The sequence below is a fragment of the Lonchura striata genome, chromosome 5 (assembly GCF_050655825.1).
Source record: "Lonchura striata isolate lonStrDom1 chromosome 5, ASM5065582v1, whole genome shotgun sequence".
Lineage (NCBI taxonomy): Eukaryota > Metazoa > Chordata > Aves > Passeriformes > Estrildidae > Lonchura > Lonchura striata.
The window spans coordinates 36460776-36483809 of record NC_140707.1 but is presented as its reverse complement, the minus strand read 5'-3'; the positions used below and the strand labels follow the sequence as shown (position 1 = coordinate 36483809).

Sequence of the window (23034 nt, the reverse complement as noted above, 5' to 3'; positions counted from 1 at the left end):
CTTGCTTTGTTTTGCAAATCGCAGAATCACACAGTGGGTGAGGTTGGAAGGGACCGCAGTGGGTCAGCTGGTCCAAGCTCCCTGCTCAAGCAGCACTTGGCACAGGATCCCATCTAGATGATTCTTGAGTATCTCCAGTGAGGGAGACTCTACAACCTCTATGGGCAGCCTGTTCCAGTGCATGGTCACCCACACAATATTTTTTCCTCATGTTTAGGTGGAACTTCTGTGCATCCATTTCTGCCCATTGCCTCTTGTCCTGTTGCTTAGCACCGCTGAGGAGAGCTTGGCTCCATCCTCTGACACCTTCCCTTCAGATACTGATAGACATTGAAGAAGTCCACACTCAATCATCTCTTCCCAAGGCCAAACAGGCCCAGCTCCCTCAGCCTTTGCTCATAAGAGAGAAGCTCCAGCTGACCATTCATCCTCATTGAACTCCACCGGTTGCTGCGGGAGCTCCACTTCTCTCTTGTACTGAGGAGCCAAGAACTGAACACACCTCTTCTAATGCAGTCACACCAGGGCTGAGTAGAGGAGCAGAATCAATCCCCTCGATCTGCTGGCAGTGCTCTTCCTAGTGCACAGGACACCGTTGGCCTTCTTGGCCACAAGGGCATTGCTGGCTCATAGCTTGTTGTCCAACAGGACCCCCAGGTCTTTCTCTGCAGAGCTACTTTCCAGCAGGTCAGTGGTAATGATAAGCTTTTACCCCAGAGAGTGGAACCTGATGTATGTCTCTATTTTTTCCCCTCCTTCATGTCAGTGAAGAATTTGGAAACTGGCAGAAGCACTCCAGGATTAAGGATAATTTTTGGTCATGGAATAGTCAATGGTGAGGCTTCGCTTATTGCATTTTGGGGCAGGGGGGTCATGCCCACCAATAGTTCAGCATTTTAAATCCCTTTTGGGTCACATCTGAATTATTCAGTTTTATTTTTTCCTCCTAAAATCAGCAGGAATTAGAATGGTGTCTAGATCACACAGCTTTTGTTCCCCAGTTATCTATAAATGAAATAATAATAACATCAGCTCATTTTGGGAAGGTCTTGGGACTGTATTGCATTAAAGCTTACTGGTTAAATAACAATGGTTAATGTCCAATGAGACTGCTAATGAAAGTAACTCCTCCAAAGGTATTCAGTTGAGATAAGAGTGCCCCCTGTTTACATCTTTAAGGCAAGTTCATTGTATGTTGCTGTACATGTGCATGACTTTCCCTTATGGACTGTGCTGGGAAGTTAAAATGTTTAAAGTTCATGTTAATTTGGTCTTACTTTTATTCACACAGGCAAAAACATCTCTATTAAATGATCTGTTTATCTGAGCCTTTTTCGCTAATGACATAAATATGGAAGTATTTAAGAAAAGCATTTCTAATGTATAAAGGTCCTGTGCATTTCTATTGGCATCTGCTTTGTTTTGGGGATAGGAGCAAAGTGCCGAGGGCCAACTAGCTAGAAGGCATCTACTGGACTTACCAAGTGATTAACTTACTTCATTCTGCCTTTTTTTATGTACTTGCTTTAGTCTATATCCAATAGTCTGTAAATTTATTAGTTGTAGTTCAATGCTGGCTTTGTTTCTGATGGGATGCTTAAGTCATTAGACTTAACTAGTCTTTAACAAGTGTCCAAACATTGATTTTCAGCACTAGAATGTAAATTGTTTCTGTCATTGAATTAACCAGATTCGGGGAAGGGAACAGCAATGCTTTTTGAGTCTATTGAAATACTTCCTTTCTTTCACAGGAGGAGAAGGGACGGGAGGTACATGTTAGGGGAACCACAACTGACATTGACTATAAATCTCATTTTCAAACTCAGTTGTGCTAAGTTTGTTTTCCTCAGCTCTGAAAAGGTGAACAAGGTGGTGGGTATAAGGCTTCTTCCAAGGAAAAAGTCTCCTCCAAGGTATTGTTTACGATTCTCTCTTTTTTTAGTTTTGGTTGATTGGTTGGTTTTGGTTTTTGTTTCTTGTTTCCTGGTAGTGTTCCTAGGTAGAAGAATTTCCTTGGTTTGTTTTCTTGTCAGCTTGTGGTTTCAGGGAAAATTTCCTATGAGCATTTCACCTGTGGTGGAACAGTTCCAGAACAATTGCATGGAGAAGTCAGAGTTATAGAGATGCTCTCAAAACCTTTATAAGTGTGTCTTCAGAAAGCTAGTAAAAATATACTTCAAACTCCTGCAGAGCCATGCTCCTAAATGCTTCTCACAAGACCACATTTTAATAGTTTATTCAAATATTGTTGGAATCCTGGATGCTGAGAATTTAAAACTTTCTGTGCTTAAAGACACAGACCCACAGGAGAACACTACATTTGACCTGAGGTTGTGGAACAGGCTTTTAAAATTTATAAATAGCACTGGGATTATAGGTGTGCAGGTGGTTAGAAGTCTGTAATATCACTGGGTGGAAAACTTAGAGTTTGGGATTTTAGAATATAGAAATAAATATGAAGCAAGATGGAGGTTTTAGGGCAGAGGCAAGTTGTTCTTCTTCCTTCTTCATGGGTTTGGGTGGTGTTTTGTGACTGAACAGAAAAGTCCACATTGCGGACTTCAAGGGATCAGTTATTGGGTTAAAAGGGAAAATAATCTAGGTGTCCTTTCTTAATTGGATAGTTTAGTTTTAAAAGAACTTGTAACAAGAGTTAGCCATTTTGTGCCTTGCTAATGAAAAAGCTGCCAAACTCACAGTACTGAGACTGTAACATAGATAAGAAATAATAAACACCTGAGTCTGAACATGAAATACTGTCTCAAGTGCCTTTAATCCCAACCTCGAGAAATTGATAAAATATTATATTTCTTCTTATGGTCCTCTGATGTTACCATTTTTTATGATTTTAGTAACTTCTATTTGACTACAGTAAAGTTTCAGTGATGCAACTGATGCAACTGAAACTTTTTTTCATATTGTTGAGCTTGTATAATTGCCCTCCAATTATTCTACCTAACTAATAGATGAAATATTATTGATTCAGGGTAAAGACCTACAGATATTTAATTTGCATTGTTCTTGGGCTCTGGTCAGGTACTTCATTCTTTGTACCTTGAACTGCAGTTTACCTTAAGACTGTTGCTGATCTTTGCAGTGAACATCTGTTCAGGTTCTGCTTTCACCTTATATTTTCAGAATAAATGTGAAATTTTATCTGAGATAAGGGCTTTTTTGTGGAAAATAAGCTTATGGTTGGCTAGCTTCAGGGTCTTCTGTAAGAACCGCTGAATTAAGGAGTTGCTTCATATGCAGCAGTTCATTTTCTGAACAGAGGCAGAGGGTATTGCATTAAATATTTCTCTTTCACATTGCACCAGCATGAACATTTTAATAATGTTTTGACTTCTGTGTTAGGTTTGGTTGTCTTGCTGGCTCAGGTGCACTTTAAGCTGAAGAAGTGAACAAACAAGCAGACACAGAACCAAGCAGATTGTGGCTCATGGAGTTCTCCCTGTGTTTCCTTAGAGAGCCATCTCAGGGCCTCAGATAGCTCAAAATATTCCCTCTGAGGTAATGTGGATATTAGCCAAGAAATGTACTTCGTGTTTGTCAGACAGCATTTTTCCCACAGATTGTTATCTCTTGGTTTGTCTGTATCAGAACAAGATGTATTCTGAGAGAACAATGGTAACAGAAAGGTAAGTACAGACCTTGTTATCAGCAGACATCAGAGGGAAACTGGCCTGTTTTCCAAAATGTTTATCCTGTAGCTCTTACCAACTGTAAAGGTGGCTGAGGAGTGCAACTGATCTTTTGGAGAAATCAAAGTGCTTCAGCCGGTGAGCATTCCTCTTGGTGACTATTTTAATCTTATACTTGTTCCTGAAACATACGTGGCATGACAGATAACTCAAAGCTCAGTAAGTCAATTTGTAGGCGCACAGTTTGTGGTCATTGGGAGTGGGGCTGTGGCTGAGCCTCATCCCCAGTGGGCTACAGCTGTAAGAAGCAGGGGAGCAGCACTGACAGCAATGAGCCATGGAGTGCCCAGGTGCACTGACCAACCACCAAAGGGAACAGAAGGCACACAGGTGCACTGCATTAACAATGAGGGGTATAAAAGGTTGGGCTGAAGAACAAGAAGGGCAGATGCTTGTAGCCTTCTGATATGGTATGGTGTTACTCTGGGTGAATGCTTAAAGGCTTCTGAAATTGTGTGGTGATGCTCTTGTGTATTGTGGCTATCTACACTGTGGTATATGCTGCAACAACTATTGCCCTTTGGATTTGTGCTGGCTGTCAGGTGCTGATTTGGTTGTATGGTTCCTGCTCTGACACATATGCAGGTGTGTACTTATACAGGCACAGATCCAAAATCAGCTTCTTCTGTTCTCAGAGAATGGTGGCAAGACTGCAAGGGCTGTATAGACTAAAGAACAGGTAGTTGCATTTACCTGGCTAATGGGATTGAAAATAGAATCATAGAATGGTTTGGCTTGGAGGGGACCTTAAAGATCATCTAGTTCTAGAGACACCTTGTATAAGACCAGATTGCTTAGAGCTCCACCCAGCAGCTTTGGTTGTGAACCCCCCCAGCAGGGGTTGTGTACCTGTTGGGCTCTAGCTTTGAACAGTTCCAAGGATAGGACATCCACATCTCCTTTTATATAAAATATATACTTTAATAATTTCACAATAGTATGCTGTTTGTATATTCCCTACAGCTGAGATGCTTAAGCGTCTCAGCTATTTCACTATCCATTCACTTTTATACTTAACAATTCAAATACCAAAGTATGAAAGTAAAAAAAAAAAAAAAAAAAAGGCAAGGTTTGATGTGATCTGTCTGTTAGTTTTGTCTTTGCAGCAATCTTTTCTCTTCCCTAGCCAAGCGTGAAAATTAGGGTGCACTCTGCTTTTAGTGCCAATAATATTTAAAGGTGAAACCTTTTAGTTTCATTGTTCATCAAAATGAAAAAGAGTAGTGCTGCAGTTCACTTTTAAACAGCCTTTTTTTTTTTTTTTTTTTTTGTCAAATAATGAGTGTTGGGGTCATGCTCTAGGGTGTAGGCATTTAAATCAGACATTTCATGCTTCAAGTCATTCATGGCTGCTGCTGTGTTTCAAACTGTCCCTTTCACCAGTACACTGAAGTGTCCTTCAGTGTCTTGGCTACACAAGTACCCTTCAAAGGTATTCTGGTTGGGGACAAATATTTAACCAAGAGAAACTTCAGGGCATTCTCTCAGATAAGGTCAACATTGCTAGAATGTGACAGTTGTTGAACCTTGTGAATGTTGTGACTTTGTTCTAGCTAGAAAAAAACTGCAGGCAAGGCTGATAGCTAGACTCTTGTGTAGACCCATTTTAAAAGGTAGCCAGTATCCAAAACTAGCAACAGGTTTAATGTGCTTTTTTTTAAAGGTGTGTTAGCTGTTCTTTATCAAACTTAGAACAGCCTGAGGCTACTGTGACTTAAGCAGGAGCTAGGTCAGCTTGTGCATTATGTTCTTTGTGCTTTCTGCCTCTTGCACAAGTAGAAACATATTCAAATACAGGCATCCAGCTCTGGGAAGCATCTGCTGGTAAAAGCGGAGGTGAAAATGAGGGAATAGGCCAGGTTATCACAAAAATCTGATTTTGCCAGTGCTGGCCCTGGTGGTACGGTGGTTAATATGTCACTAACAGGAAAATCAAGAGCCTTTTGAAGAGAAGACTGTAACACAATGGCTATAATCCTTCATAATGGGTATGGATGTGTTATACATAGTTATGTATGACTTGTGCTTGCATGTATGCTAACTTTTCAGGTCATAGATATAACTGCCTGTAGGAACTCTTCAAATCCCTAACCTGGCCTACGTAGTAAGCTTTTTATGGCACAGGTTTCTCTCAGTTACTTTCTAATTTTAGTTTGGCCTTTTGCCCTTAAAAATTATGTTATTTTATTACAGATCATATATCAGTTAGTGTTAAGTCTTGACTGTATGAAAAAGAGCTGAAAATTCCCCCCAGCACTTCCAAAGGTACTGGCTAGAATATGTAACAGAAACAGTGGAAATAATTAACCAGAACTACCCACACTAGGATCCAAGGTACACAAAATTGCACTCATTGTTCTGTTGTCTTGGTATGAGCTACTGTGACTGCTTTCCTTGCACTGATAGTTCTCTAGGCTTGGAGATTCAATTACTCTGTTTCCTTGGCCTGATTCCTACTTCTAATGGAAGTAAGCAACTGATGGAGCCTGACTAGCAACTGGCTATTGTCAGTGCTTACATCCCTAAACTTGCTTTCTGGGCATCCTTGCACTGAAACTCCTGCCTTTGTAAAATGTGGGTTGCATATCTGTGTACTACCAAAATAAATACTGCAATTCTTCGTAAACGTGTGTGCTGAAAAAAATACAGAAAATTTGACAGCTTGAGAAAGACTTTCCATAAGACAGAAGTCCAAGAGTCTTTGAGTTAAGGTTTAGCCATAAAATGTAAAGTGAAGAACTCGTTGCTATCTGATTCCACAGACCAATGCAAACAGGTAAAAAGAATGAAACCATGAATAGAAACAAGCAAACACCATGCTATGCTGTTCCCTGCTTTCCTTCTGGCTCTATGTGTTGTCAAAGATGAGTCATAATGGCAAAATCAGTTAATAGGCAAAAGGTTTGACAACTTACCTATTCTTTCACCATGTTTTCTTTATCTGGCATAATTATTTTAGGTTTTGGATAAAAGGTAAAACTGTAAGTATCCTGGGAAAGGATCACTATGTGTTTCACGCTCTTCTGATATAACAGCACTGGGCTAGAAGGAGCTATAGACAAATACAACATAAAACTTACATAAGTCATTTTTAAAACCTAATGTACCCTTTTATATAACAGCTTTAAGGAGTCATATTGCTAGCTCTGCAACAGCATGCAGTCAGAATGATGATTAATTTGCACACAGCATACTTTACTTCTAATATGCAACCCTGCTGTCAAACCTGCATATTAGTTGCCTTGGATTAATGGACATTGGTTACGGCATATTGATCCCTTCCATCACAGGTTACTGATGCTTTGCAAATGTTCTGTAGCTTTCAGTGACAACTTGTGGCTTCCTGCTGCACCATGTCTGCACATTACAGGTGAAGATACCTTCCAGTGGGATGCCATCGTGAAGTGCAGAGAGCAGGTGACTTCAGTGAGTGATTCAATGAGGCACCTTCTGAAGACTCAGTTGTGCGCTCTCCTTTGCCCGTCTTGAGTTAAGAGAAAGGCAGCAAGTAATTATTAAATTGCTGTAGTTAAGGACATTTTGTAGCACTTTGAGAGACAGGTACAAGCATTAATTGGCATCAGTGCTTATGCTGGTATTACCTAATAGCTCATTTGAAATTCAGGTTTTGAAGAACCACAAAGATTGTACAATACAGGCTATATATAACTTGGGTGGGAAAATGTTCTAGATATGTTAATATTTTTGACTAATTCTGAAACCTAGTTTCAACTGAGGAAATTGCTTAAAATGAATCCTGAGTCAAATGGGGGAAAAGGGAACTTTTATTGACAGCATTATTAGAATGAAATAATTCTTGTGCAGTTCAGGAACCAAATTATCATTCTCTAGTTTCCTTGGTTTTGTTCATCTTTCAGATGGGAACAAGCAAGGGAAAACTTGATGGGTCAAGAACTTCTAAGATTTGGGGAACATAAGCTTGATAAAATAGACTATTTCATATGCAAGGCACCTACAGTGAGCATGTAATCCAACTGCCTGGCCAGTTCATGGCTGGCCAAGTCAAAGCCTGGTATTAAGGACATTGCCCAAATGCCTCTTACTGTCATGCTTGGAGCATCGACTGCTTCTCTAGGAAGTTTGTTCAGTGTTTGACCACCCTCTCAGCCAAGAAATGCTTCCTAATATCCAGATTAAACTTTCCCTGGTACAGGTTTTAACCATTCCCATGTGTCCTGTCGCTGATGCCAGGGCAGGCTGCTGACTCCCACTGAGCCTGCTGGCAGTCAGATCCCTGTCTGCAGGGCTGCTTTCCAGCCACTCTCCCAATATATACTTGTGTCCAATGTTATTCCATCCTAGATGCAGAATCTGGCATTTCAACTTGGAAAATTTCATCCCATTAATTGTAGCAGAATGCTCCTATCTATGTAGATCCCTTTCCAAGGCCTCTTGTCCCTCAAGAGTCAGCAATGCCTCCCAGTACCATCAGCAAACTTCCTAATGGTGCATTCAACTCCTGTATCCAGATTGTTGATAAATACACTGAACAAAACAGGCTCTGGAATTGAACCACAAGGCATACCAATGGTACCCCTCAACTGGTGCCAGTTGCCAACTAGATAGATGTAGCTCCATTCACTAGAACCCTTTGAGCGCTGTCCTTCAGCCAGTTTTTTCACCCAAAACACCATGAACCTGCTTATCCCACAATTGGGCAACTTGTCCAGAAGGATGCTCTTAGGAGCAGTATCAAAAGCCTTAGTAAAATCCAGAAAGAATGTGACCAGCAGGACCAGGGCATTGATTGTCCCTCCCTGTACTCAGCAGTGGTGATGCCTCAAACCCTGCATTCAGTTTTGGGCCCCTCACTGCAAGAACAACACTGAAGTGCTGCAGCATGTCCAGAAAAAGGCAATGGAGCTGGTGAAGGGTCTGGAGCACAGGTCCTATGAGGGGGAGCAGCTCAGAGGGAGTTGGGGTTGTTTAGTGTGAAGACAAGGAAGCTCAGAGGGCACTTTATTGCTCTCAACAAGTACCTGAAGTGAGGTTGTAGTTAGGTGGGATTACTCTCTTTCCTCTGGTAGCAAGCAAGAAGATGAGGAAATGGCCTCAGTTGTGTCAGGGGAGGTTTAGATTGGATATGAGGAAAAGCTGCTTCACTGAAAGGGTGATCAGGCATTGGAACAGGCTGTCTGGGAAAGTGGTGTAGTCACAATCCCTGGAGATGTGTGGATGTGGCACTTAGGGATGTGGTTTAGTGGTGGACTTGTCAGTGATGGCTTAACAGTTGGGCTTGGTGATCTTTGAGGTTTTTTCCAAGCTAAATGTTTCTATGATTCTATCAGTTTTTTTAGAATGTTTAATCACTTGACCTTGCTTTTTTGTGCTAGGGAGGGGTTGAGGTGGGGTGAGATGACTTCTAGAGAAGCTATTGAATAAGGATATTCGATACTTAATGAGACCTCACTATATAGGCAAGATTTTTTACCAAATAGGAATAATCTTTTCTCTACAAGGGCATTTTTTATCCCTTCATTCTAGTCTTTTAACTTCCGCAGTAAATACAAGTGGGTTTGTGTTGTCTGTTCATAGACTTAAAATCTTTTCCAAAAGCCTGGATTAAATGTTATTTGATATTGCTATAAAAGCTATTCAGTGAAACCTCAAATTTGAACACAGTTTATTTTTATGTAAGTTTTAGAATTCCAATAGTGTCTCTTAAAATTTCTGTTTTGAGAATTCTGTACAGCAAACCTAAGCCAAATGACAACATGCCTTCCTTAGTACCAGACCAAATCATCCTATTGCCCTGAAAAGTGGAAAATGAACACTTAATGTGCATGCAATAAGTATACCAGTGTAAACTACTCTGTAATGCATTTTTGCCCAGAGTATCATGGTCATGCTGGTTACCTGGGGCTTATTTTCATGTTCTTCTGGTTTCATTTGTGATTGCTGATGAAGTTACTTATCCCTAGCTGCTTCTCTAGCTCCTTTCATGAGAGGTGGATTTTTTGCTTTTAGGTCTTTTATCTCAGTTCTTAGGAATCCAACCTAGTTTCAGAGATAGATGAGAAAGAATTTAGCATTTAAATGCTGGAATAGGTGTGTGTTGGGTTTTAGTTCATGTTTTTGTTGGTTGGTGATCTTGCTGGTTTGGTTGTTTTGTTTTTTTTAGGAAGCAATCTGTCCTTCCAAATTTCTGCTTCTGTAACCAGCATAGGTTTGTACACAGACGGCCTTAGACACTGAAAGCATTCAGTTGCACTGAAAATAAAGATCAACATCAGGAAATATGTTGTAAACTGCAGAAGTCTATGATGAAAAGCTTTCTTAAATGTTTTTCAACTTAAGTAACTGTCTTAGGACATAGTACATTTTCTTCTTAGTAACTGGTGTAGTGCTGTAGTTTTTGGATTCGGTATGAGAATAGTGTTGACAACACACTGATGATTTGGTTGTTACTCAGTAGTGCTTACCCTAAGCTGAGGGCTTTTCAATTTTCCATGCTCTGCCATGAGGAGCTGCAGAAAAAGGTGGGAGTTTGGCCAGGACAGGTGATCCAAAGTGGCCAAAGGGCTATTTGATACCATAGAACAACATGCCCAGTATTTAAACCAGAGGAGTTACCTGGAAGGGAGCTGATTGGTACTCAATGATGGCATATTGTGCAGCACTTTTTCTCTTGGATTTTATTTCTCTTTCTCCCTCCACTTATCATTATTATATTATTAGCTTTTTTTTTTAATGATTAAATTATTTTTATCTCAACCCACGAGGTTTACCTTTTCTTTCCAGTTCTCCTCTCTACCATGATGGGGGCTGAGGGGAATGACTTTACAGCTGCATGGTATTGATTTTGTGGCTGGGATTAAACCACAATAATAACTGATTTCATCTGCACTGGGATATGCAAGAGAATCCTGATATATGGTCCTTGAGACCCTTCCTATCTTCTCTGCTTAAACCATTTGTTCTGAAAGCTGTGTATCTTCTGCTGCTCCACGCATCTCTAATGGATAACTTGATGTCTGACCTAACAACTTATTTAAGTGCTTATTGGACTGGATATGGAGATCACCTTGTGAGCACAAAGGTAGGTTTGTCTTTGATTATTTCTCTGGTTAGTGATTGGATCTAAGGCTCCAGTGGATAAACTCTGGAGGATCCAGTTATCAGAAGCTTCCTTTCCTGTGGCTGTATACCTTGCTTTATGCTACATACCTTGTTTCCTGTGTGCAGCAGCAGAAGTGCTGGTGTCTGTATCTACCTAGCTCCATTTCCTGTTAGTTCAGTAGCAGAACCCATCCCATGTTTGCCTAGTGAATGGTGAGTTACAACTCTTAAGGCATGAGCACAGTCACCTGCACCTTCTGCTCACTCTCAGAGACTGAGAACCACTGGCTTCAACAGGGGCTGTTTACGTGTGTGAGGATATGAAGAGCAACAGGCAGCTGTAAAGTGCTGGTACCTGGAGCTGACAGAGTTGCTTTGTTTTGGCAAGAATGTTTGGTCCCCCCATCTTGTTCTATTTTTCTCCTAACCTATGTACTGCTGAGCTGGTTTGCATACACTGCTTCTGAGTAATGTTTGTTCACCAAAGATTTTTATTTCTATAAAACCATGACTGAGTTATCTGGTCATCCTCATTTATTCTCATAATTGTTATCTTAAAAAAAATGTGAAAAATCAAAGTAGCATTTTTCATCTTTGGTTATGTAGAACCAGTAGTAGTGTATGCTCAGGTACCTTGGAGTGGCCAGATGGTGGAGACTTCTGTAATTGCTTGTTAGTTTTTAAAGCAGAAAGTGGAGGAAATGAGATTTTTGGTTACTTATAGAAGAATTTGACTTATTGCACTGTTCTTTCCTGCTGGAAAGAACAGGTCTGTGCAAACCAAACAAGCAGTGGTATTGGTGTAGTCTTTTTCTGTCTGCTCAATGACATCATCTTGTGAGAGCTTGCACTAAGATATTGTTGGTATTAAATTTGGGTGAAAAGTGCATGGTCAGACATCCTCATGCATAAGAGGTGAAACTAACATAATTCAATCCTTTTAGTGCCTCATTTTTGCAGTTTTAAATGACTTGAAGTATTTATTAGGGAAAGAGAATGCAGCTTTATCTTCATGATTTTTTTTTTTTTTTTTTTTTTGCCCTAGTTTAACAAAGCACTGAAGCAGAGACTTGAATCCTTTGGGCATTACTTAAGGGCTCAGAGCTGTAAATCCCATTATTGAGGATTTAGAAGTAGATTAGATAACCACAAGAGGTCATAGTTGCATCACAGATATAAGAGAGGAGGTCATATTTGAAAATCTTTTCTCTTTAGAGGAAAGCTGCCACAAAAAGAAGGTTGTTTTTAGTTAATGGAAAAAAATGAGCTTGACATGTGAATTTCCAATGTGAAATGCATGTGAAAGTAGGCATGACACAAGAGAAAAGAACAGTTCGTTAAAGGGAAGAGAGTAGAAATTCTGCTTTGTATTGGGCTGTTTGTAGAATTTTTAAAGTGGTTCTCGGCTTGCTGAAGACAATCCTTTTGTAAATCCATCTATTCCATAAGATTAGCCAAGGATAGTTAACTTGATCCTGGGTATTTCAAATGGTATTTTGAAGATTGATTTGGTATCTCATCTGGTTTGCTTTAGAAATCTGGTTTGCTTTAGAAATCTAGTATGGGTAGCAAAAGGAGCCATTTTCACTGTCATTACACTGTTAATAATTTTCTGTGGTTTCTATATCTTGTGGGTAGATCACACAAATAAGTTTATTTTACTTTATTTGAAATCTGTTTGCAATACGTATTTAAAATCCAAATGTGGAGTGGCAAAATACCAGAATCACTTTCTGACTAAATGAGCTCCTACTAGGGTCAGATCATCCTTGTGGTCTTCAACATATTCAGGAGTGCTTGATTTCTGAGTTCTGCATCACTGCTTCTACCTGTGTCTCATTTACTAGCAACAGTAAAGTATTGCCAGTGGTTCACAGCAGCCAAAAGAGATAATGCAACATTCTTGTTACTGGCAGATGAGGATGAAAAATAGAAAAAATAAGAGGGAAATAAAAAGAAAGGCATCTGTTGAGCCTCATGTTTTTGGAAAGGTATGTCGACACTTTCTGTGGTTTCCTGTGTCATAATCTGCAAGTGGTAGTTGAGTCTTTTGAATGGTGGATGCTCCCTCCTAAGTCCTCCTGACTTTTTACCCACAAACCAGATGCAAAGCAGTGACCTCTGAGCCTCAGGGCTTCATTATCGAAACTTTCAGCTTCCCTCTTCCGTATCTTTCAGAAACTGATAATCTTCCTCACTGATGAAGGGGAGGAATGAACAGAAACTTCTCACCCCGAAAGGCTTGGCAGTTCCTGCATTTTCACTTTAACTGTCTGCTAGCAGTAATTCTTCTTGTGGATGCAGACATCCATGAAAATGTGTTCCTGTTTCTCTGCAGCTCTGTCACACAGAAGAGCTAGTGAAGGAGCTACGTGTGCTACATTTTTAACCCTCCTTGTGGATTCATACTGACGGTTGTTAGGTACTTGGAAATGCAGACGTGTTCTCATGTTTAGGACTTAAATTCAAAGAAACAGATGCCTGGGAACCCACTGGCGTACAGAAGCAAATATTTTCCTAGAAGTGCAGAGTCCTCTTGTTTAAGAGGTGCCAGTTCCCATGCAGAGCTCTGGTACCACAGAGCTATTACCACACCCTTGTGCAGCACAGTTGATATCGCCAGTGCACTTATGGTAAAGCTGCAGTAGATAAGGTGCTGTGCTGTATGTGACAGCAGGATTGTTGTGTTCCATTGGCTAATTGTAGAGGGACCTCATCCCTGTTTCTAACAAAACTATAGTATGTTATTTCATTTTTATTGATTTGATTTCTTTTCTGTTTCTTTTTCCAGATAAGCCCACTTGCATGGAGCTGCCAGAGGAGCTGTCAGCTGGCAGACATGCAGGAACTGAGAAGGGAGAAAGCAATAGAAGACTACAGAATGAAAGAGGATGGTCTTTTGATCCAACCAGCCATGGAATTTAATAGAGAGAAACAATCCACAGAAGGATAGAAACTACAGAGATGATTGCTTTCCCACAAAAAAAAAAAAAAAAAAAGGGCTCAAAACACATCCTTCAACAGTCAAGGATGTACTTTGTCAAAGCAGAGCTTGAAAATCAAATTCATGTGGTAAAATCTGTGGGAATGCCTTAAAATTACCTCAAGCAGACTGTACGAATATCATTTCTGACACAGGTGATTTGATGAGCTTGGATTATGTGTTTGGAGACATCTAAGTAAAGAAAGAGGCTATTCCTCTTGCAGAGGTGTCAAACAAAAGCTCCTGACTTTACAATGGCAAGTAATTCAACATCCCACTGTTGAATGGAAATAATGATGGTCTGTCTTTTGGAGGAAATTCCTGCTGTGTCTGACTGTTCTTCTCTAGGTCTATTTTTGAGATCCATTTTTTCTGAGAGCTATTTTTGATTTTAAGAGTGACTTATTTTTCTTCCATTGTTGAAAGACCACTTTCTTAAACTGTATTGGTTGTTACCTGTTGCAGGTATGTAAAATTCTCATTAGAGCAGCTTCCTGCTAGAAGTTGCAGACCACTGTCACCACTGTTGTTTGCCAGCACTGCCACATCCAGGTCAAGTGGATAAGGCTGTAACACCACTGTGCTGTGTGGTGTGTGCAAAAAGCAGTTTAGGAGGTATAGACCAGTCCCTTCCCAAGCAAAATAAAGTATTAGCGCAATACTACTGCTCTACCACAGGCCAAAATTAATGTAGGCTATGCCTCAGTCTCAGAACAAGTTCTTTGACATATTGGTGAACACTGATGAATGTAGAATAGGGAAGAATGGATGAGGTCAAAGGTCACTGTGCCAACCAGACTGCAGTCCAAGAACAGTCTGTGACAGATGTGACATCTGCATGTGAGTACATGCCACTACCTGTTTGGTTTTCTTGGGATGTAAATTGGTGTGACTGTGTTTATGATGTATCTGCACATTTTAAAAAAATATTTTTAGGGGGAACATTGTAGTTTTCTGGTGTGTTGAGTTTTTTTACTTCTCCCCACAAAGTACTAGATCAGCAGTATTTAAATATGTTGTCATTTGAAACTGTAAGTCAGACTTGCTCTCTTGGCAGAGTGATGGAAAAACTGCCAAGGTTTTCTTTGTCATTAAACTGAAAGAAGATTTTTTCCAAACAGTCATGGGTTATCACAGATCAGTCGGGTATAGTGTGGAACATGCAGGCTCTCTTGTCAGAGACAGATCAAGAGCTGTATCTCCACAACCAAAAATATCTGTGTTCATGCAGTCCTATTTCAGACAGAAAATAGTGATACATCAGGTAGGGGAAAGAGGGAGGGAAAAAGAGCTGAGAGATGAAAGCATCAAGTCTGGGATACAGTATGGAATGTCTCTACAGGATTCAAAGCAATTGCTGAGGCTACCCTTCTTGACAAGAGGCTGAGCTGCCTTCTCAGCCTCTTCCAAGGACTTGATCTCTGACTGGAACAGCATTGTCGTGGAAAAGGATTTCCAGAGAGAGACCTCACGGTCTAGTTGCATCTGTACCACTATAATGATTCAAGTAGCAAAACTTTCTTGGGTAAATGTAAGTACCACTTCCCCTTTGGTTCTCTTTTGGCAACAGCATAAAGAAAATAAATACATTGGAATTGAGTCATCACTCACTGATGCAGATTAAAAATTACCGTTTTCTTCAAGAAGAAAAAAGTTGTTGTTTTTTTTTTTTTAATGGTCCATCAGCCACAGTGATGTTGCTCAGTACAAGCTCTGTCTGAGCATGGTACTACCATGTAACCAAATCATGCATGCCTCCTAAACAATGCAATTCCTGGCTGTACTTAGGGGTACAATTAGCCTCACCAGTTAAGGACAACTCTAAAAGTTTTACTGGAGGAGTAGCCATGATCTTACTTTTATATCCTAGCAACTGTGGTGGTTTAAGCCCAGCTAGCATCTAAGCACCATGAAGCTGCTCCCTCCTGCCCTGCCCCAGTGAAATGGGGCAGAGAATCAAAATTAAACTCGTAGCTTAAAATAAGAGTTTAATAATTGGGAAAAAAAAGTCAATAAATAATAATAATGATAAAAAGGAATAGAAAAACAAGTGATGCACAATACAATTGCTCACCCCATACTGACTAATGCCAGATTCCCTTCCTGAATCCAGATCGGCCTCATTTCCAAGTAGCTGCCCTCCCGTTATACTGGGTACGATGTCCTGTGGTATGGAATATCCCTCTGGTAAGTTCAGGTCAGCTGCCGTGGCTGTGCACCCTCCCAAGATTTCTTTTCCTTCTCAGTGGCAAAGGACGAGACACGACAAAGTCCTCGACTTAGGATAAACACGATTTAGTAAATTCAAAACATCAGGTTTTTATTCTGCATGCAAAACTCATGATAGTCCCAGCTACTGAGCAATTAACTCCATGCAGCCAAAACTACTGAGCGCTGGAGTGACATAGCTTAGTCATGAAATAACAGATTTTTATCGCTATGCAGCAGTTGATACGGATTAATCATCCACTTAAGGATTTGCTCTAAGAGTACTTTTTAATGGGTTTTGGGAGGCAGCAGTGCTGAACAGGGCCACACCGTGTTTACGGTGAAAACACCTTCGCAATTAACCTTCAGGCTTGTTTCGTCCGGAGCTCCTCTAACGCCACTCGTAGCGCATGACAAAGCGAAAGCGGCAGAACGCACGCAGCCTCACCAAATGCCCACACGTGTTAACCCTGGCGGCGCCCCGGTTCCAGCGCCGCCAGCCCCTCACCGCTCCGTCCCCTGCGGGGCTGCCGGGCCGGCGCGGGCGGCCCCCGCGAGGCGCAGGCACGGGCGGCACCGGCTGCCCGCGCGCCCCGGCCCGAGAGCGAGACGCCGAGCCCCGAGCGCGGCCGGCGCCTCGCGGCGCCTCAAGGGCGAGCGCGCGTCACTTCCGGGACACACCCGCCTCCCGCGCCTGCATCGCGAGACCCCGCCCCGCCTCGCGCGAGACTCGCTGGCTCACCCGGCCGACCGGCCGAGTCCCTTCGGCAATTTCCGTCACCGCCAGACCCTACCAATCGGGCGCAGGAGCGCATCGATGCGCGCGGGCCCCCCGCGGGGTCCCTGCGGGGCCGAGCCCCGCCGTGCTGCCGTGGGGTCCGTGCCGCGGGCACGGCGGCGCTGCCGGGGCTGCGGGGCCCAGGCGCGGGGCCGGGGCGGCGGGGAGGCGTGCGGGGTTCGACTGATCAGGCCTGGGCATGGCGCCTCTCCTCCCCCCCGCCATGGCTCCCCGTGTCCCTGCTCCTCTCCTCTCAGTGAGCGAAAGTGGCCGCCGCCGCCGTCCCAGCGCCCGCAGCCGCCGCCTCCTCCTCAGCACCAGCGCGGGCGCCATCTTGGCGAGGCAGGAGCCGGGAGCGCCCCGCGGCAGGAGACAGGCAACGCCAGCCCCGGCAACGCGGGGCGAGAGGCCGGGTGGAGCAAGCGGGGGAGCGAGCCGGGGAGACACCCCCAGCCCCCCGCCGCCGCCGCCGCGTCGCCGCCGGGCCCGCTACCCAGGTGAGCCACCGCGGCCACTGCGAAGGGCACGCCGGGCCGGGACTACGGGAGGCGGCAGCGGGGGCGCCGGCCGGGCAGGCCGAGGCTTCACCCCCCGCGCCGACCGGCGGCCGCAGCAGCCGGGCCTCTTCTTAAAGAGACAGGCCCCTTCCCCGCCCTGCCCGCCGGATGCGCCCCGCGGTACCGGCGGCGCGGAGCCGCCGTTCCCCTCCCCCAGTCCCGGTCTAGAGCGGCGGCCGGGCGCCGCCGGGCGCGGGGGGGCTCGGCGGGAGGGTGGGGGGGGCGGGGGCGCCGCCGCGCACCTGCCGGCGCACGTGCGGGCGGTGGCGCGTGCGCGGGCGGGGGGGCGCGGGGGGGCGCGCGGCGAGGGCGGCGGCGCGGCCGGGCCGGGAGCGCCGCGTCACCGGCGGGAGCGCGCGCCCGCCGCCGCCGCCTGCGGGGGCGCGCCTGCGGGAACGCGCCCGCCTCCCCCCCCCAAAGCCCGCTGCCGTCAGAGCGCGGCCTCCGCCCCGCGGCCGGGCCGGGCCGGGCCGGGCCGGGCTGGGCTGGGCCGGGCCGGGCCGGGCCGGCTGCCCCTGTACGTGAGGCCGCGTGGCGCGGCTCTGCCCGCAGAGCCCGGAGGGGCGGGGTCCCGGGCCGCCCCGGCGCTCCCGGAATAGCCACCGGCACCTGCAGGAAGGGGCCCCCTGCCAGACTCGTGGCGTTGTTGATGGAAAGTGTCTCCCGGGTGGCCGTGGAGCGCAGTTCCGTGCTGTGTTCGCGCTGCTAAATGCGCACTTCCCGAAAGCTGCGCTCTAAAGTCCGCTCCTGTTTGACTGCAAACAGGTAGCCTAGTACAATTTCTCTGTGTGACTCGGTACAATTTCTGTTCTTAACGCTGTTTCCTGTCTTCTGTGGAAGATTTCTCCCACTGCAGTGTTGCAGATGATAATAAACTCCTTTAGTTTAGTTTCGTCTTTGCATGAAGAAAATTATGAAAGTCGTGTAATTTTTTTACGGTGAAATGTGTATAATTAGAATTTTAGTTTCCTCTGTTACAAACAAATCTGCATGGATTTGTACACACAAATCTGATAAGGTGTACACAGCACATCTGATAAGCCCTTTATGTATGTGACCAACACATTTTTTAACTCAAAGGACTCATTTGTGTTGTCACTCCTTTAGTGTGTATGTATAAGAGTGTTCTGACACTGAGAGGTTGGTAAGATAGTGAGGGAAAAGGACAAGAAATAGAAGTGTAGCTTGAACCTTTTTCCAGGGCTAAAGGATATTGCCTGTAATTCTTCTCTTGTTTATTTTTCACTTGTATATTGTTGAAGTTGCTGAAAATACTGCGTCCCAAATCTTGATGATTCCAATAAACAAGTTCCGTTCCATTTGGGTATAATGTAATAAGCTGTAATAAGCATGCTCCTTGACAGGCTAGACTACATGCTAGATTGAGTTAGATGGCAAGTCCTCTTAGAGGTTTTTTTGGACATAGTTCCCTTTTCATGGTCTAGGGTAGAGGGAGTAAAAACTAAACAAAACGGCAAATATCCATGAAGTTGTTATTTTGTGTGCACAGAATTGCAAAGTGTGAGGTTAACTATTGGTGCTGCTCTGTAGAGCAGAGTATAAATGCGTTGTCTGAGGCCTCCATGGATACTATTAACTGCTCTTTTGGGAGAAGAATTACTCTAATTGAACAGTTCAATAGGTTTGTTTTTCTGCTAGTTTAAAGTTGGAAGCAGAGCTGTGACGTGCCTACTTATGTGTTCAGTATGGTTGAAGGTATTCTGCTGTTTGCTACATATATGCTTCTGATACACTGCTGTATAGTTTTTCTTTTAAACAATAAATTAGGCCTTATCTGTAACTGGGTTTTTTGGGGGGGAATTGGAAAATCCAGAGGCAGTGCCCTGCTGGCTCTTCTCTGTATTCAAAAGTGATTAAAAGGTGAAACACAGATCACTGAAATGCTGTCTCATTCCTTGGAAAACAATACGACACCATACCACAAAAGCAGAACAGCAAAGTAAAGCATCTAGTTTACCTGGATTTCATTACTCAGAAAAGCAATTAAAAGGTCTTTTTTAATTTCAAACTCAGACGGTGTGAACTCAGAGTTTAGTTGTATATGCATTAATTTTATTTGTTCAACTTGAGGTTAGTGGAGGCTTTAGCTTCGTATGAAATTTTGTATTTGCTTTTTGAAAAGCCATAGTGTCTTATATATACCAGTTATATTTAAGACACTGCCATAAAAAAAAAAAAAACAAACATGGGAATTACATTTTGCTTTAAAATGTGGTCTATAGCTCTGGGAAATTGTTGTTGGTGTAACTATGCATTTACCAAAGCAAGCTAAACTGAGTGGGGAAAGGAGAGCATGTAATTCTCCTTCAAACAAAATAGTTCAGATTTTTTGTACAACTACAATTTTTCCTATTGGAGATTATATGCATTTAAAGAAGTCTGACAAAAATATGCCTAGCTGCTATTACTGTGCTAGTCTGTGTTTTCCACACAAACCTTGTCTGAGTGAATCTTCTGTTTGGAGATATATATATACACACACATATATATATATTTGTGTCAGGATTTATTCTGGAGATATTACTACTGGAAAACCTCACAGCATTAACTATTCTGCTACTCCAGGGAGACTTGTATGTCTCAATTCTAAATTTCTTCAAGAAGGCAAAGTATTTTAGGGATTTGCATAAATATAGAAAATCTATCTTAATATGTTGGTGTGGAATTGCAAAACACAAAAAACCCATGTGTGGGAAAAACCCAGAAAACTGCTAAAATTGCAAGGCAACAAGGTGGCACAGAAGATTGTATCTTTGACCAGTTTTAATCCTTATATGGATAAAACCTTCCATGCTATAAATAAATGAGGAATACATACTTTCTGTGATTTCAGTTTTTTGTCCACATGGATGTTTTGTCAGTGTACTTGCAGTGATAGGATGGAGAAAAGAAGCTGCTTCTGTGGGCTGAAATACTGGAACAAGTATTGGTGCTCAACTGCCAGCTGGTCACACTTCATATCCATGCACTTAGTGTGTGGCTAGCGAGACTGAATTACTTTTACCTCCCTGATTTGCCTTGCTAAGAAGAGGTACTGTGCATTAGCTGCAATACAGTACTTTGTACTTGCATGGCAGCTTGTGTTTGTGTCTGTGCCCTCAGCTAGGAGTGGAGTTGTTATCATTATTTACTATGGCGGTTGATGTTAGTCATGAAGAGCAGGAAAGCACAAGAAACTCGGGGATGAAAATGTCCTGCTTCAAACAGCTCTGCAAAACACACCCCATTCAGCTTGCAGCTAAGCACAAGAGCCAGATTTTGCACTTAGCACTTACAGAGTTCCTGTTTGATACCAGTAAGAAAAGCTTGCTGGACTTTCATTCAGAAATATGTAGTGGATATTTGTTTAAATTGGGAGAATCTGCTTTTAAAGATAAGCTGTTTCAGGAGACAAGCTGTTTGTTTGGTGCAGGTCAGTGGGCATAAAATTTAGAAACCTTGTTATAAAACCTAGCTGCTCTCAGAAGATGTCCTTGGAGGATTCTTCTCCAGTGTGGGGTGTTTGCTTACTGACTGGATGCTATAAATGGGCAGACTTGGAAAAACAGGAGTGAGGGAAGAAACCCCACACCTACATTAACATTAAACTAAGCAAAGGGATTTAAAAGAGGATGAGGAAGGCTCTTTCAGAACAGAACTTAGATATTAAAAAAATACAATTACTATTAAAGTTATTTGCATGAAATTATTACATTCCTGCTGATATTTCACCTGTACTTTTAAAAATTTAGTGGTCCATTTGATGCAATTAAATGGCTTAAGTGTGAACTTCTCATTAAGAATGCTAGAAGATTCAAAGTGCCAGCCTGGCAGTGCAGAAGCTATTTATTTCCAAATGTTGTTTTTCTCAACTGTTAGAACTCTAAGGGAGAGGAAGGGAGAAAACAAATAGCTACTGAATTTGATACTGCAACTTAACGTGAAGTTGGTATATATCAGTAAGGAAGTCATGGATGTGCCCTGTAACATATGAGTATTTACCTAAATGTTACCATCAGTAAAATATTTTTGAAAATCTGTGTTTTGTCCTTAAACTGAGTAGAAAAAAGGATAGATTTGTTTCAAAAATGTCAAAGAAATGTGAAATGAATGTCATCCCCATGTAAATCCACTGAAGCAGTATGCTAGTGATGTTGTAAACAGTTACATACAGTAGTGGATCAGGCTGTGTGCCTCTTGTTTGTTCCTATCTTCTCTCACTTCACTGTTCAACCAGTTTTTGCTATTGGAAATCTTTGTTAAAACCTATCGTGAAAATGAAAGAATGGAGAATTAATTATCTATCACTTAGCCTTCTGTATTATTACTTTGATCAGCAGAGAAGCACTTTGTGATTGTCAGCATATAAATAAATGAAAGGCTGAATTAAATGTCTGAGTTATTCACTATTCAGTATGCTTGTGTAACACTTACTGACTTTCTTTTGGGCATTGTAAATACGTTTTAAGGATATCATTAAGCTCTCCTGTACTTTTTCGTTTATTTGGTAGGCAGGATACAGACTAGTAACTGTTTTGAGGACAAGAGTAATTAATATTGTATGTACAGGAGCCTTGTGGAGCAATTAAAATAGGAAGACAAGCAAAAGCATATCTTCTTATATGGGTGAAATACAGAGGAGTTATACTATGTCAGGTCAAGGAAGACTATTAAATGTGGAAATGCAAGGCTGAGTTTTGGCAATGTGGTTTTCTGCAAACAGCAGACAGGTGAAAGATGCCATGTTTTTCTGATTGATTTAATGCATGCCCTGGTTGATGGATACATTTTGAAATTGAATGACAAAAGGAATCACCATACTTTTTGCTATGACACTAGGGAGAGATTTTTGCTCTTGTAATATATGTCATTTTTATTAGTGATCATAAGGAAAGGAAAACCCCTTTCACCTTCAAGGTGTTCTTTTCTACCACCTCATGAATGGTCTCTTCCATTAGAGGCACAAGTTTCATGTTTCCTCTCATTTTTTAAGCCTTTTATTTAATTTCTTCACAGAAGGGGTTGTCAAGCATTGGAACAGGCTGCCCAGGCAAGTGGTTGAGTCACTGTCCCTGGAGGTATTTAAAAGGTGTGTGGATGTGGCACTTGGGGACATTGTTTAGTGGTGGACTTGGCAGTGTGGGATTAGCAGCTGGAATTGATGATCCTAGAGGTCTTTCCCAACCAAAATGATTTTGTGGTTCATTTTGTGTTTTCCTCTCTTTTGGAAGACAGTTCTTGGTTTTAATTTTTTTGTTTGGTTGGTTTGCTTTCAAATGCCTGTTAAGCATTTTGACATAAGTAGATGAAAGTTGCTTGGAAAATGTGCATCTTACTACCCTTATAGGGAAAGCTTTCAGGTGTTGCTAAGTTCTGCTGGAAAGGAGGATTTGGTGACAGAGTTAGTCATTCAATTGCTGTCAGGTATGCAAGGACCTAATATGTAGAAAGCTTCAGTCTAAAAAGTATTTTTATCACAGAGCTGTTACCTTATCTAATGAATTCTGGTGTGTTACTGGTTATTCTCTGTGGATGAGGATGTTAACTCAAGACACAGTATTTATTAAGAAATAATACAGTTTGCTCTTTTTCAAGCACAGCCATTAGTCTTAAGATGAGAATCACTTATATTGTAACTTTGAAGTTCTGAATTTGTTCTGTAATTTTGGAGGATAAAAGAGAAGGTTAGATGCTGGGGTTTGGATCTGTATATGTGAAGAGAGA

At 42.4% G+C, this 23034-nt stretch overlaps 1 protein-coding gene and 1 long non-coding RNA gene across 7 annotated transcripts in view; both read left to right on the top strand.

Moving 5' to 3' along the window:
- Nucleotides 1–16458, top strand: part of LOC146767326 (uncharacterized) — a 37308-nt gene extending 20850 nt beyond the window's left edge. The window contains exons 3-4 of the long non-coding RNA XR_014955578.1: nucleotides 218–10764; nucleotides 13576–16458. This is a non-coding gene — a long non-coding RNA (uncharacterized LOC146767326). The remainder of the gene's footprint in view (nucleotides 1–217; nucleotides 10765–13575) is intronic.
- Nucleotides 16459–16984: 526 nt separating this feature from the next.
- The window catches only part of INO80 (INO80 complex ATPase subunit), a 64920-nt gene continuing 58870 nt past the window's right edge, over nucleotides 16985–23034 (top strand). Inside the window, exons 1-2 of one of the 6 annotated variants that reach the window (XM_077784158.2) lie at nucleotides 16988–17250; nucleotides 22327–22399. The gene's annotated coding sequence lies outside the window, so the exon portion shown is untranslated. Of the gene's footprint in view, nucleotides 17251–17862; nucleotides 22400–23034 lie in introns of those variants that run through there. The other 5 variants (XM_085580271.1, XM_085580273.1, XM_021533451.3 and 2 more) reach the window with 5 other exon arrangements.